Below are 7,167 nucleotides of genomic sequence, written 5' to 3'. Positions count from 1 at the left end.
TCATTAGTTTCAGATGTAGAGTTCAGTAATTCAGGAGTTGTGTGTAACTCCTAGTGCCGAGCACATCACGTGCCTGCCTTAATGCCTATCACCCAGTTACCCCATCCCCCCACCTACCTCCTGATGTAGTTAATTCTGATCAGGGAGTTGCATAGAGTTGTATAGAGAAGGTTTTTACCCTTGTTCCTGAAAGGATGAGTAGAATTTTAGTAATTGGAGTTATTTCAGTCTATATGAACTGAATTCTCTATACAGAATCTTAAAACGTTTGGCATTGGGATGAAGCATTGCAAATTATAATTTAGGATTAGGTCACAAAGAACTTGAAAACTATATTAAAAGCAGTGAATAAAACTATGAAAGATCACTTTTGCCATCCAGTTTCCTAACATACTCATTGTGAAAAGTGAGGTTCTTTTATCCTTTGGACCTGCCACTCTTCCACAGCTCCCTTTCCCCCAAAGTAGTCATCTTTCCCATAAACACATATTTATAACTGATGCACTTAAACTTTCACCTTGGAATTGTTTCTATACAGGTTTTACCTTCTTTTCTGGAATATAAGCTCCATAAGAACAAAGCCCCTTTGTTTCTTCGAAAGCTCTCAGTGGGATTGCCAGGAGTAGGTGTACCATTAGCTGTCAATAGTATGGATTCACTAGTAGCGTTATCTTTTTGTAGTAAATGTGATTTTTAAAATTCTGTTGAATTATGAGGAGTTTTTCATCACTGAAAAATATGAAAGAGATCTCTGACTGAAATAGAGCTTCATAGGTAGGTAGCTATAAAGTGACAGATACCTGTTGGCTGAGGTTCAGGAATGGAGCTCTCTGTTAGGGGTGAATTGTGTACTGCAGAAAGATACGTTGAAGTCCTAACCTCCAGGACCTGTGAATATGGCCTTATCTGGAAATAGAGTCTTTGCAGATATAATCAAATTAAGATGAGGTCATTATGGTAGACCCTAACCCGATGTGACCAGTATCTTTATAAGGTGGGGGGAATGCCATGTGAGACAGGTACACAGGAAGAACACAGGTAATAACCAAGGCAGAAATGGGTGTTCAGGGAACACCAAGGATTGCTGGTGACTCCAGAAACAAGCATAAAACGTTCTGCAAGAGAGCCTTTGAGAGCATGACTGCGTACACCTTAATTTCAAGCTTCTAGCCTCCATAACTGTGAGACAATAAATTTGCATTGTTTTAAGTCACCCAGTTTGTGGTACTTTGTTAGAGAAGCCCGAGGGAACTAATACACCCTACTTAGTTCACCAGTTCAGCATATTTATCCATCTGCCAGATACTAACTTAGGTGCTTGAGATACATTAATGAGCAAAGAAAAATCTGCTATTCCAAGGGGTGGAGAAAGTGAAGAAACAGTAACATTAAGTTAGAAAATAACTTATGGGAAAAGCTGTAGGGTAGAGTAGGTGGTGGGGTAGTCTAATCAGATTGCTGATTACTATAGTGGTTAGGGTTGGACTCATTTATGACTTGAACAAAGAGAAGTTAAGCAATTGTGACTTACATACATATTTGGTCTCTGCCCCTAGTTCCTGACACAGAGCTTCTAAAACCCTTGTAATTTCCTGTGTGATGGGGGCGTTAAGAGCATCTTACATAGAAATCCTAAATCTCTTGGAATTTCTTGGGTAATAGGAGTGTTTTGTTTTGTTTTTTTCAAAAGAGACAATTCTTGATGGGCTCCTGGATCACTTCACGATGAGGGCTGTTGACCAGAAAGACCCAAGCCACAGTTACAAGCTTAGAACTTTTGCACATGCACACACACCCTGTCTTCTAGGGAGAGGAGAGGGCTAGGAAACTGAGTTACTGATCATGTCTACCTGATGAAGCCTCCATTAAAAACCTCTAACCTGCAGGGTTCCGCGAGCTCCCAGGATGCTGAACACATCCCAGGCACTGGGAGGATGATGTGCCAGAAGACGGCATGGAAGGTCTGTGCTTCCCCATACCTTGCCTTATGCACCTCTTCCATACGGCTGTTCTGAGTTCTATCCATAATAAACCAGGAATAAGTAAACTTTTTCTGAGTTCTGCGAGCCATTCTAGGAAATTATCAACCTGGAGGAGATGATTCTGGGAATCCCTGATTTATAGCCAATTGGTCAGAAGTGCAGGAGGCCTGGGACTGCGGTTGCAGACTCACAGAAAATCCACTTCAGACAAATTGGTCACTATCCAACTGGAAACAGCAAGCATCCTTCTCTTCCTAAATGACTGACTTTATGAATCTCAGCTTTAACCCTCCTTCAGTCTACTCTCTTTATTAATAGGTTTTATTGAGATCGTAGGATTGCCCTTGCTTTTGAGACACCCAATCCAGAAGGGGCCCTCACTTTTTAGGGCTCCCCACCCCTGCAAAATTACCCAAGTAGAGCCCAGATCCTACAACAGGTTTTTTCTAACACCTTCTTAACAGACAGACACCCCACATCCCTCTATGCGATATGTAATAAACCAAACTGGTTCAACTACAGGTGTGGTTTTTTGGTCTTTTTTGAAGGCGATGGGAGACGAATGGTGAGCGTAGATGACTGCAGAGAAATAGAATGCTAACCGCCTGCGGGAAAATGAGGTCAAAGTTTGTGTTCTAAGATAAAGAAATAACAGCATGTTTCTTTGTTGGAGGAACGGAGAGGAAAAAACGGTCGTTTAGTAGCAGGAAAGCGGGTGGATAGCATGCGGAGGTACAGGTGCTGGTGCTTTGGGTGCGGTGGGCTTCGCTGAGGCGCGGGGGTCGTCCCCCTACAGGCGGGGTCCGCGAGCTCCCGGCACGCGCCTTCCCGCGGCGAGCTGTCTCTTTCTGATGACTTCAAAGTTCTCGGCGCGGAGACAAGAAGGCGGAAGTCCTGCCTCCCCAAAATACATAATTGCCTCTCCGAATTTTCACATCTCCGTTCTCCTGTGCTTCTGTGTCAAAGAGCCTCACCTTAACAGAATACTAACCCCCCAATTTCCACCCAGTTGGATGGCTGGATCCCAAGTACAGCCCCAGGAACAATGGAAGAACACCTGATGTATGCACCGTCTGCGTAGAGCCGACCACAGAAAGAAACGTTTCTCACGGTATATTTATTTCTTCAGGGGGTATTCCTCGCCCGCCTCCAGCCCCTTTCCTCAGGACGCGCGCTATACTGAGAGGAAAAAGTAAAATACACAGGAAAGGAACACAGCTTTTGCATAGGATCTCTTAGTTCTTGAAAAGCTGCCAAAATTGGGGCTCATAATTTTGTTCAGACAAAAGGAAAAATAGCCCTCTACCAACAACTATGCAAGTATGCACAGTAACACAGAAAACCTGTCTCAACTTGAAACCTTTCAGTGTCCTCTGCTTTAAGGCGGTGGTTGAGGACACCTCGCGGAAGAGAAACGTTTGCTTTCAAGAGCGCAAGCGTGAGACCTGTTTCGTTTGCAAAATGAAGTCTTTTTTCCATAGATTTGGTTAATGTTGAAACTATTTGCATAAATTTGGTTTAAAGAAGTCTCCTTAGTTATAATGCTCTGGAGAAACCCTAATATATTTAAGGGAAAATAAAAATTATCAAAGGAAAAGAACAACCACTCGCCCAACGTGGGGCTCGAACCCACGACCCTGGGATTAAGAGTCCCATGCTCTACCGACTGAGCTAGCCGGGCAGTCGAGAAACCCTCCTGTTTTTCTGTCTCTTGATGAGTATTCAACTACATTTGTGTTTTTTTTTTTTTCTCCACTATTTTTTACTTATAGAAGAATTTTGTAACATTATTAAATAGGCACTTCCAAATTATTTTTAAGAAATTTTTAAAACATTTCTTTAGTTGTTCTTAGATTTAATAATTTTTATTGTGTGTGTATCTCAAGACCACTGAAAACTTACTATATTATTACAGAGTCAATGAATCTTTTAAGCGTTTTAAAATATTTACTGCCCAATGTGTTATCTTCTTTACAGAAACACTTATTAAGGCTATCGACTTTCTATCAAAAGGCAAATTGATTCCTACAATTTGGGGGCAACATTTGAAAACAAAATCCAACCTTTATGACGTTAGTTTCACTGAAGAACAGTAACGCTTAGCTATTTTTCCTGTAAGAAGACCTAGCCAAGGAGAGTTAAATTGAGGAAGCGGATTCTCGTTCAGTTAAAATAAGGTCTCTTTCCAGCAACTGCCTGACAACGAAGACAGAACTCTCAGAGGTTGTTATTACCACCCACCTCAAATGACAGAAGTTAGGATGAAAGGATTATAGAGTCACTGACTCCTACGGTGAAGAATATTAATTCTAAGAGGAAAAGAGAAAGAACTGATTTTGATCAAATTTTGGCAAGCTGAGACAATGGTATAATCTCCTATGGAAATATACATATTCTGAGATACTAGTGAACTTCTTTAGACAAGGAATTCTGCAAATCCTCTGTAATGGGGGCAATCTAAAGCCTAATTGTATATAACAAAGAATAACAAAGAATTCTTAAAGTTCAGTATTTAGAAATTAAACACATTGACCATCACATTTTCTAAGCTACTTAAGTGAAAAAATATTAAGGTATGGCATAAAATAATATTTTACATTTAAATTACTCAAGGTATGCCTAGGATTTAAGTAGAATATTTAAAAATTCAAGATTTATTAAAATATTAAAATACAATTATTCATTAACAGTTTTTTCTTGCAATTGCAAACTCTGGTTTATTTTTATAAGTTGGCCAAATGTACCTGGGAAATTAATTTGTATTTATTTGTATTTTCAATACCTTTATTAAGTACTTACCAAATATAAAGCACTGTGTTATGTATTCTGATAGACAGAAATATAAAACAGATTCTGATAACCTTAAAAAGCTTACTGTCCTAGAAGAAAGATACCTGCCAATTACATACCAATTTTATATGCACTACTTCCAAAAGTAATTTGGAGTAACATAATTAAAACAAACGAATCCATACCCACACCTTTTAAGTTTCCCAATGAATCAGGCAAATAATCAAGAACTTGAGACCACAATTCAATGCATTCTTCCAAGATACAAAATACATCAACAGTCCTGCTCCCAAATAGGCAATTCATCTGATAAGTCCAGAAAGAGCTCCAAATTCTTAATTAATGAATATATAGTAGGCACAAGGCACTCAAATAACATTTATCATACACAAGTAGTGAAGTTAGTTAAAAGTTTAACTGAACCCCTAACCAAGTTTGGAATATTTATAGTTTACCTTCAAGATGAATCCACCTAAGACTATACTCTTTAGTTTTCTTCAGCACTTTATTGGCCTATCCTGCTCAAAATACTCTTGTTAAAACTCCTCTTGAAAAAATTGCAACTAGAATATTTCAATGAGGGTTAGGTAAATTAAACGGCTCATCTTCCAAGTAAATTCAAATCTTTTATCCATTTGTTCAAGAATAAAAACTAACCATTAATTATAATGCTTCATTAGCAGGGAGAAACAACTGAAATTCCTCCTTCTCTCTTTTTTTTCTACATCCAATATTTCAGCAAGCCCTACATATCTAAAATCCATCTACACATTTCCACTTCCACCGCCACTACCACCACCATTCTAGTCCAAATCATTCTTGTTACTTCTTGCCCACAGGACTGCAATAGCTTTCCAACTAGTCTCCATGCTTCTACTTTCCTTTATCTATCAGTCTTCACACTGAAGCAAGAGAGATCACTTAATAACTTAAATTAGATCATATAATTCCCCTGCTTAAAAAGCTGCTGATGACCTGACAGTAGAAAGCCAATAATATCTGTGGAAGGAATGATGGAATTAGAAAATCACCATTTGGGAAGCATCATCATAATAATATTCAAATAGGAATCATCAGATACTATAATCAGTGGGTGAAAGATTGAGGAGTAGCAGGATATTTACAAGGATAGTGTCAAAGTATTTTTTCACAAGATATTTATTAATTATGAAGGGCAAAATAGAAACTTTATGGTGGATAAATCTTAAGTTAACATCATCAGTAATGGAACAAACTGACATCATGTGCCTCCTAATATAATGTTCTAACATGAATGCAAGGTTACTTTTGTGGCATTCCTGCCAAAAATGTATCACCTGAATCCTACCATGAAAAAATATCATACAAACCTAAATGAGGAATATCCCATAAATGGTTTGTAGTCTTCAAAAATGTTAATGCCATGAAACCTAAAGAAATATAAAGCAACTGTTTTCCAGCTTAAAGGAGGCTAGAGTCATGACAACTGAATGCAACAGGTGATCTTGGATTTTCTTTGGCTATGAAAGGAATTGAGAGAATTGCCAAAATCTAAGTAAAGTGTATAGATTAGAAAATAGTATTGTTCATTTTCTAATTAATTGTATTGTGGATACGTAAAAATGTTCTTGTTTCAGGGGAAATATACACTGAAGTATTTAACAGTTTAAAAAAAAGTGCTGATGACCTTCCATTTACAACCAGATTAAAATCCAAATCACCAGATCCGGTCTCATGTCCAGCTTTCTGATTTCACCTCCTGACACCTCCACCACTTAATCACCGTGACAGGCCAGACTGACCTGACAGTTCCTGTAACAAGTTTATATTCCTGTAACAATCAATTTAAATATTAGCCAATCAGAAAGTCATTCCCTAAGTACCAGGCCTAAAGTTCAAACTTACATTGTCTCTTCTCCCTTCTAATTACAAAGTGCAACTATTTTGCCTATTTACTTTTTTTTTTTTTTTTGTCCATTTCCTTCCATTGAATGTAAACTCCATGAGGGATAGGGTGATGTCTCCTTCACCGTTTTATCAGTAGTGTTCAACACAGTACTTGGGACATATTGGAGCTGAATAAATAATCAGTCTTATCCTTAAGTCTACTAAACAGAGTTATACTCAATAGAAAAGGTACTAATGCTTCTGTAAAATTCTGACCTGAGCTCACACTCGCACTTTAGAGTGAAACTTCCTTTCTTCTTGTGAGAACAGGTGGGTGAAGGGGATACCCTCAAGATATTGGGTTGGAACCAGGACTCCAAGGCTGAGGGGAGACCTCTCCCCTATCACTTTCTCTGGTCTTTGTAGGAGTGTAAGAACATCTCTCCGTTTTGCTTTAAGAAAGAATAAAGTAGCGAAAGAAGGGGATAATATAAAAGGTAAATATTAATTTCTAGGAAATGGAATGGAG

The 7,167-nt window shown here is 38.5% G+C and overlaps 1 non-coding gene across 1 annotated transcript; it reads right to left on the bottom strand.

The window, feature by feature from the left end:
- Window positions 1-3,590: 3,590 nt before the first annotated feature.
- Window positions 3,591-3,663, bottom strand: TRNAK-CUU (transfer RNA lysine (anticodon CUU)). Its single transcript has one exon. It is a non-coding gene; the product is annotated as a tRNA-Lys (tRNA).
- Window positions 3,664-7,167: the final 3,504 nt, after the last annotated feature.

Source organism: Ursus americanus, chromosome 26 (genome assembly GCF_024610735.1).
Source record: "Ursus americanus isolate L20-20 chromosome 26, mUrsAme1.1.p, whole genome shotgun sequence".
Classification (NCBI taxonomy): domain Eukaryota; kingdom Metazoa; phylum Chordata; class Mammalia; order Carnivora; family Ursidae; genus Ursus; species Ursus americanus.
The sequence above is the reverse complement of the archived record's forward strand: the minus strand, read 5'-3'. Positions and strand labels throughout refer to the sequence as shown.